We start from the raw sequence: 9,333 nt of genomic DNA, 5'->3' as shown, positions 1-9,333 counted from the left end.
ATATATGTTGATAGTCTAGTAAGAACTTGTTGTGTCTGGGTTTGTGGATCTTAAAAAATATATCATCTATGCTTTTATCCTTGAACTATTGCTATGGCCATGAATGCCCATGCGTACCTTTGTTGTCACTTTTTAGGGTGTGCGTAGTTTGTTAATTCAGGTAACTACAAGATATCCTTACTCGTACAAAATGCCCAGTTGTTGTTCTTGTAAATATAGGCGTGCCTACCGTCGCCCCGTCGACACCATCACCAAACAGAAAAGGGCTCTAGCCTCTTCTTATGACAAGAAAAATAGGCGCTATTACCTGTTTGCATCTGAGATTGCATAATATTGGAGGAACATGCTTAATTGGCCTGTGCATTTGGCAGATATAGTTGTGTTTGTTCTGCTACTAGCATCCTGTACTGTTTAGTTGGTATTTGGTATTATATTTTTTCTTCTAGCCCAGAATTATTCATTTTAGATCTTGTTGCATGATGTGTCATGTATATGACTAGTACTACTATTTCTGCATGCTTATATGTTTGTGCATTTACTAGCTTAGCTACCACAGTAGTGTTCTGTTGAAATTTGAGGCATATCTTTGTTCATAAGTGTCTTTGTTCCCATGCAGTGTGCTTTGAAACGTAGGGCGAATGTTGTGGAGGAGTAGGGCGAATCGGACATTGTCTCGCTTGTGCCGCTGTGGTAAAAACAGAGCACCACTCTTACTTGATGTGCATGTGTTAATACGGCAAAATGATTGAGATCCGTTTGACTTTTCTCTTCTCTGTGTAGATAACATGCTGAATGTTGTAAATGACTGTGTATGAATCTTCTGTACGTGCAGATTATCAGGCATTATTTAATGCTGCTGAGGGTGTAACAGAGGTGAGGTTTGTACTGCTGTTGAAACAAATAGCCGAAGATGTCACAATGTTCTTCTGTTAAGCCATTGTCTCATGTACTTACAAATTTCTAGTTGACGTGTAGTGTTTCAACCAACAGCAGAAAAATCAGTTTGATGTATGGATGCTTCATGCGGTGCTAGCTAATGATCTCTGTACTGATGACAGTTTTGTGGTAAGTGTACTGTGGTAAAATGCAGATGTTGATTATTTCCTCGACCATGGTTGTGATGTGCTTGGTTTTAGTGGTCCTGATGTATGAGTCTACTTTTCCTGTTTCTTGCTGTTTTAAGATATCATGTCCGATTTCAATGTTGGGTCGATTGAGTTGTTGATTTTCTCACCCTGGTCATACCATAATATGTTTGTGTTTAGTCATGTATGCATCTCCATCTTGCAAGCCTGCCATACATGATAGGATTAGTACTTATTAACTATTCATATGTGCTTGTAGAGAAGGATACAATTATTATTTAACCAGTCCAGATTTTTTTACATTTGTGTGGCAATCATTCAACTTTCACTGTATCTCACTACTAATTTATGTAGATCAAGATCTAATGTCGTTGAGGTGGCTGCTGCTCTTACCGAAGATCAGAAGAAGCCTGGATATGTTCACCAAGTTTTAGTTGATGTTGCCACCAAGTTTTGGTGCATGTGTATTTGTTTTTTGATTGTATGTACACTTGTTGGATCGTGCAATATGTGCTATTGTACATGTGCTATTGTGAGTTTCATTGATAGATTTTTGGATTTGATCATTTAATTGAGAGAATGTTTGACTGTTTGCTGTTGAAATGTGTAAATTTGAAATCTGTGAATGAAAAGGTTTGGATGTTCTATTGGATCAAATAATATTTGGGCTCTAAAAAGGCTATGGCCCAAACAATAGTGGACCAGCATGTTGTGCATTTATGAAAAAATGGTACAAAAGGGCTTAATGAAATGGACTGCGAAATGGCTAAGGCCTAGAAATAAAAAGGCCAAATTGTTTGGCCCGACCCATGTAGTTGACTCAAATTGAAAGAAAAAAAACAACAAATAGGCCGAATTAATGGGCTCGGCCCTTGTAAAACACCTAATTGGATCGGGCTGAATCTTGTGCCACATCAGCTTGCCACGCTGGATGCCTACGTGGCCTGGGGAGGTTGCTAGTGACCAAAACGCCACAGTAGACGTATTTTGGTCATAAACGTCTACAACCATTCCAGAAGAAAGGTCGCTATAGTCAGTTTACGACGGCCAGCTTTTGACCTTATGTTTTTGGTCACAAAAAGGTCACAAATGAAAATTTGTGACCATTTAGTGACCAATAGTGGTGGTCACATGTTGACATATTTCTTGTAGTGCGCCCCCGTGCCCTGCCTCCTCGTCGATCGCCGCCCCGTTGCGTAGTGGGAGCTCCATATATGAATTTCCTAATTTAGATGTGTAGTTAATTTAGATGCGTAGTTTAAATGTGTAGTTAATTGAGTTGTTGTAATTTGTTCAAAAATGAATAATATGCAAAAGTTAGAATTTTTTTCTGTTCATAGATTTTTTTGGTGATATTATTGTCGGATATGCAAATGTTTGTGTGTTCATATATATGCAAAGAATATGTTAATTTGTTTCATAGAATTTTTATGATTTTTTTGTGTTGTAATTTTGTTCATAGAATTTTTATTTTGTTCATAGAATTTTTATGATTTTTTCTGTTGTAATTTCGTTCATAGAATAAGAAGAGAAAGTGTTTAATATAATTAGTTAGAAAAATAATAGAACTAGTTAAAATAGTTTATTTTTAATTAGTAAGAACTGCTTTATTCTATTTATAGTAAGTGCTTAGTAGTTGAACTAGTTGATTTAACAAAACTAGTTTATTTTACTATATAAGTAGTTTATTTTTAGCAAGGAAATTAATAGAACTAGTTTATTTTTTTAGTTAAAGCAATTATTCCCGCATCGACGTCGACGATGCCTATCCCGCATCCTCGTCGTCGACTCGGCGGAGGAGGCTGGCTTGATCAGAGGGGCCATGTCCGGGACTGGGCTCCGCCAGGCTGGTTTTGGGAGGTGCTACCTCCCGGGGGGCGTAGGTTGGTGAGGAGCCAGCCCGTCGTTGACCCGATCCTTGTTTGGTGGCGGTCGCGTGGGCCAATGACGGTGTCGAGGCTTCCGGACACCGCGGAGGTGGTACGTCACCGTGTCAGCGAGGAGGACGAGCACGTCCGTCGCTACATGGTTGCGTTGGAGGGCAGGTTCGACAATACCTGGCAGGTTCTTTAGGGATCTCACTGGAGCGATCCTGTGATGGTTCCTTCTCTTTGGGTGTCCACCGCCCGCGCCGATACCCGTCGGGCGCTACGGTTCTACCTGTACTGGTGATGCTATATGTATGATATTATTCGAGGTGTATTAGTGATAATATTCGACGATGTACAGACGCATGGAGATGATGTAGTTTTGCTTATAATTGAATGCATCCTAATTTGAATACTACTTTATTTTGCGATTTGATTTTGCTAATTGAATGCTCAAATTGGAAAACTACTCCTACTTTGAATGCTAAAATTGGAGAGCACTATGCAAGGCGTATGCATATGATTAGTTGATAGCTTATAGGGTTTTTGTTTTCACAGAAATCTAGGAGCCCCTGGCCCCTCCATCATCCCCGCCGTCGTCCCCGTCTCCGACCCCCTCCGACCTCGGGGTGAGACCAGCCAAATCCTATTTTAGAAAGATAATTAAATGATATTTTGGGTTGACTTTAAGTCTGTCGAGTCTCCACCATATATGAGAGGACGAACAATCCAGACTGTTGTCATGGGGGTAGCTTCTCCTTCGTTCCCGTGTGCTAGACAATTTGGTGTAATGCACTCGGGAACGAAAGGAGGAGCTACCATCACCGACGGTCGCAAATGTCAGAGAGGAATCAGTGAGGGAGAGTTCCACCGTATATATATGAGAGGACGAAGAATCCTGATTGTTGTCGTGGGGGTCGCTTCTCCTTCGTTCCTGTGTGCGAGACATTTTGGTGTAATGCACTCGGGGACAAATGGAGGAGCGACCATCATCAACGGTCGAATGTATACACCACATGAGCTGAGAGTTTTCAAGAAAAGAATCGACAAACCGATAGTCAACCCGTGATGAATAATAATGATCTAATTTAGTTTTTGTAGTACATATATTTAATTGTACAAGTTTAATCTTTGAATTATGAACGTAGGAAATGTCATCATCGGACGGCGAAAGTCTCCCGGGGGAGTGCGGCTGGTGCCACGACGATCGAGGTTTGTGCGACAGGCCTCACCTGGATGATGATCGGCGCTTCAGCATTAAGCTTGAGGAGACCTTCGATGTTGAAACGGTACGCCACGGCGACAAGCGTTTTTTCGTAATTAAGCATGACTTCAACTATTTCAACGTGTAATTTTCATCTTTTACAATTCGAGTATAGCTTATGCCATGCCATGCAAGACGCTATGTCTTGGAGAGGATGGATTTTGAAGACCATGAAAATTTTGAAACATAGAAAATTCACCTAAGGACCCATCATGATGTGGATTTTGAAGTAAATCTGTATAATGCTGAGAGCGTAACCCATTTTGGTTGCAAAAATTGGGAAGCATTTTGCAAGATGTATGGTTTTGATGAGGGTATGCTTGTCACCATGTATCTTGGTGATCCTGACATCGACCAAGACAATATGGACATTTGGGTCCTTGTTGATACGCCTCCAGTTCTACCGCTATGTGAGTTTCTCAAATATAGTTAATTATTAACTAATTTATATTGTTTATTTCAAAATAGTTAACATCTTATTTCCATTGACAGCTTATTTTGATTGTTCAAACAATGTGCGGAACATGGTAGACAAAACCCACTACACCGATGGCTCCGAGTTAACTTATCAGGAGAAAAATCATCTGGTCGGATTTTGTAATGATCTTGAGAATTACAATATCTACAATCAAACTCCTCAACATTATGGTCAATACGTGCCACTAGTGCACGTGTTGAACTACGTAACTACCATGGAGATACCCTAGTAAGATTTTTTTACTATTATGACATCCGTGCATATTTTGCATACTTCTAAAACTAGTACATCATTGCGAACTATGAAGTTATTACTATGTTTTTCAACAGAGAATCACAGAGGATTGTGTGCCTCATTTGATGTATCAGAATGGCAGCCTTCGTGTTTTGAACATATATCCAGGTCATCCTACGAATCTCAACTGTCCATACCGGATTTCTAAAAGTAGTGGAGACATGCTAATCAGAGAATGGAAAAAATGTATGGACAGTCGTAAGGAGGTTCTTGGAAGAAAAAGGAAGCGCCGCGGAAGAATTGGAGACAGGGTGATCTCCATTCTCCATAATGGAGAGTCAGGGTCAATTTTTTTATGCTATTTTACCTTAAATAGGGTATTTAGGTCCTGCATAATACTGATGATCATGTGCTAAGAACAATTAAGTAGGGTTGGTTCGATGACTATCAGGATGATGATCGTATGACTTGTTATTAATAACGAGTAGAAGTTGTATGATGATGATTAGTAGGACTTGTTATTATGATGATGCATGATGCGAGCATGAAGAGTTATTATATATCTGTGGGTGAAATGAACATGGATTGGATTGAAGTGAAGCCAACATGCATGTGGTGCATGTCGAAAGTAGTACAATCCAAAGTTGATCAAGTTAGGATTAGTATTACTTTCGACATGCACCACATGTTGCCTCACTTCAATCTAAGTCATGTTTAGAAATAGCAGTATAGCAGTAGCACGGAGATTAGAGAGGACACATCTCTCTATTAGCTACCTATAACAACCTAAATTAACGCCCAAAACCCCTAAACCACCTCCTTTAAAAAAACAGACCCTGAAATGTGACGCTTGGAAGCTTATTGGTCCCGGTTGGTGCTACCAACCGGGACCAAAGGCCCTCCTGTCTGGGCTCGCCGGAGCGGCCACGTGGAGGCCCATCTGTCCCGGTTGGTATAAGAACCGGGACTAAAGGCCTAGGGCATTAGTAACGACCCTTTAGTCCCGGTTCCACAACCGGGACAGATGGGCCTTATGAACCGGGACAAATGGCCCTTTTTCTACTAGTGGACTTAGATGTGTTTGTCACATGTTTTATGATGCTCTCTTTATGCTTCAATTCTTCTCTTTTATGTGAGGGCATTAAACAATAGCGCTTGTTGGGAGGCAACCCAATTTTATTTTTGTTTTTGCTTTTGAGGTTTTGTTTTAAAATAAATAATTCATCTAGCCTCTGGTTAGATCTAGTTTTGTGTTTTAATTAGTTTTTGTGCCAAGTAAGACATTTGGGACAGCTTACGGTGATAGTTGTTTTGATCTTGCTGAGAAACAGAAATTTTTGTGCCCAGGAAAATAATTTTCATATCTCACATAACCGTGATTTTGATCTGATTCTTTTTGAACTGAATTATTACACGAATTGCCCAGGTTGTCCTATTTTTTCAGAATTTTTGGAGTTACAGAAGTATTCGACAGTTACATATTACTATAGACTATTCTGTTTTCAACAGATTATGTTTTCCTTATGTTGTTTGCTTATTTTGATGAATCTATGGGTAGTATCGGGGGGTATGAACTATGGAAAAGTTGGAATACAGTAGATATTACACCAATATATATAAAGAATGAGTTCACAACAGTAACAAAAGTGGTGATTTATTTTCTTATACTAACGGAGCTTATGAGATTTTCTGTTGAGTTTTGTGTTGTGAAGTTTTTAAGTTTTGGGTACTATGGAATAAGGAGTGGCAAGAGCCTAATCTTGGGGATGCCCAAGGCACCCCAAGGTAATATTCAAGGACAACCAAGAGCCTAAGCTTGGGGATGCCCCAGAAGCCGTTCCCTCTGTCATCTTCGTCTATCGGTAACTTTACTTGAGGCTATATTTTTATTCACCACATGATATGTGTTTTCCTTGGAGCGTCTTGTATGATTTGAGTCTTTTCTTTTTAGTTTGCCACAATCATCCTTCCTTTACACACCTTTTGAGAGGGACACGCATGAATCGTGATTTATTAGAATACTCTATGTGCTTCACTTATATCTTTTGAGCTAGGCAATTTTGCTCTAGTGCTTCACTTATATCTTTTTAGAGCACGGCGGTGGTTTTATTTTATAGAAATTAATGAACTCTCACGCTTCACTTATATTATTTTGAGAGTCTCTTTAAACAGCATGGTAATTTGCTTTGGTTATAAATTTAGTCCTAGTATGATAGGCATCCAAGAGGGATATAATAAAAACTTTCATATAAAGTGCGTTGAATACTATGAGAAGTTTGATTCCTTATGATTGTTTTGAGATATGAAGATGGTGATATTAGAGTCATGCTAGTGAGTAGTTGTGAATTTGAGAAATACTTGTGTTAAGGTCTGTGAGTCCCGTAGCATGCACGTATGGTCAACCGTTATGTAACGAAGTTGGAGCATGAGATATTTTTTGATTGTATTCCTTATGAGTGGCGGTCGGGGACGAGCGATAGTCTTTTCCTACCAATCTACCCCCCCCCCCCAGGAGCATGCGCGTAGTACTTTGTTTCGATGACTAATAGATTTTTGCAATAAGTATGTGAGTTCTTTATGACTAATATTGAGTCCATGGATTATACGCACTCTCACCCTTCCACCATTGCTAGCCTCTCTAGTACCGCGCAACTTTCACCGATACCATAGACCCACCATATACCTTCCTCAAAACAGCCACCATACCTACCTATTATGGCATTTCCATAGACATTTCGAGATATATTGCCATGCAACTTCCCACTGTTTCGTTTATTATGACACACATCATCATTGTCATATTGCTTTGCATGATCATGTAGTTGACATCGTCTTTGTAGCAAAGCCACCGTTCATAATTCTTTCATGCATGTCACTCTTGATTCATTGCACATCCCGGTACACCGCCGGAGGCATTCATATAGTCATATTTTGTTCTAAGTATTGAGTTGTAAGTAAATAAAAGTGTGAAGATCTTCATTATTAGAGCATTGTCCCATGTGAGGAAAAAAAGAGAAAGGACAAAAAAGGAGAAGGCCCAAAAAAAGAGAGAAAAGAAAAAAAAGAAAAAAAGAGAGAAAAAGAGAGAAGGGGTATTGTTACTATCCTTTTACCACACTTGTGCTTCAAAGTAGCACCATGATCTTCATGATAGAGAGTCTCCTATATGGCCACTTTCATATACTAGTGGGAATTTTTCATTTTAGAACTTGGCTTGTATATTCCAAGGATGGGCTTCCTCAAATTGCCCTAGGTCTTCATGAGCAAGCAAGTTGGATGCACACCCACTTAGTTTTCTTTTGAGCTTTCATAAACTATAGCTCTAGTGCATCTGTTGCATGACAATCCCTACTCACTCACATTCATATCTATTGATGAGCATCTCCATAGCCTGTTGATACGCCTAGTTGATGTGAGACTATCTCCTTCTTTTTGTCTTCTCCACAAATCATATAGTCTGGCTAGGCTCCATCTTCATCACACAAAGTAATGATGGCTTTGCCACAAATCATATAGTCTAGCTTCTTTTGTCCTCTCTAAACAATATACGCGAAGCATGAGAATTCATCAATTTCTTCAAAAATGAAACCACCGCCATGTTCTAAAAAGATATAAGTGAAGCACTAGAGCAACTGACAAACTCCTCCGAAAAGATATAAGTGAAGATCAACGAGTAGTTAAAAATTAAATAACTATGTGAAGACTCTCTCATCTAAGAATTTCAGATCTTAAGTATTTTATTCAAACAACAAGCTAAAACAAAATAAAATGACATTGCAAGGATAGTACATGTCATGCTAAGAAGCAAAAACTTAGGCTCAACCAAAACTGACCGATCATTGTTGAAGAAGAAAGGTGGGATGCCAACCGAGGCATCCCCAAGCTTAGATGCTTGAGACTTCTTGAAATATTAATTAGTTATGCCTTGGGAATCCCCAAGCTTGAGCTATTTTGTCTCTTTAATTCCTCTCATATCACGGTTTCCCTTATTCTTAAAAACTTCATCCACACAAAACTCGACAAGAACTCGTGAGATAAGTTAGTATAAATCCATGCAAAACCTTATCATTATCTACTATAGAAAATAACTAAAATTATAATTTGACATTGCATACTAAATGCATATGCATATTTAAGACTCCTATCCTGAAATAGAATCATTAAACAAGCAAACATATGCAAACAATGCAAACATAACAGCAATCTGTCTAAACAGAACCATTTGTAAAAGATTAAGGAGAATCCATACTTATTTAACACACAAAATGCTGAAAAATTAGTACACTTTATATAATTTATCAGTGCATATTGTGTCAAAATTTCAAGTTTTTATCACATTCTGACTTTTCTAGGGAATTTTTCCAATAGCGACAAACTTTCTGTTTTGAAATAGCAACTCATATA

The 9,333-nt window shown here is 38.9% G+C and overlaps 1 long non-coding RNA gene across 2 annotated transcripts; it reads left to right on the top strand.

Annotated features, from left to right (window-relative positions):
• Positions 1-310: 310 nt before the first annotated feature.
• LOC119326939 lies at positions 311-1,127 on the top strand. Of its 2 annotated transcripts, none has more exons than XR_005158653.1 (3): positions 311-690; positions 833-873; positions 976-1,127. It is a non-coding gene; the product is annotated as an uncharacterized LOC119326939 (long non-coding RNA). The 2 variants fall into 2 exon arrangements; XR_005158508.1 differs by having other exon boundaries at positions 781-873.
• The last annotated feature ends 8,206 nt before the right edge of the window (positions 1,128-9,333 follow it).

Source organism: Triticum dicoccoides, chromosome 1A, assembly GCF_002162155.2.
Source record: "Triticum dicoccoides isolate Atlit2015 ecotype Zavitan chromosome 1A, WEW_v2.0, whole genome shotgun sequence".
Lineage (NCBI taxonomy): Eukaryota > Viridiplantae > Streptophyta > Magnoliopsida > Poales > Poaceae > Triticum > Triticum dicoccoides.
Note: the sequence above shows the minus strand (reverse complement) of the source record. Positions and strands in the feature narration are given on the sequence as shown.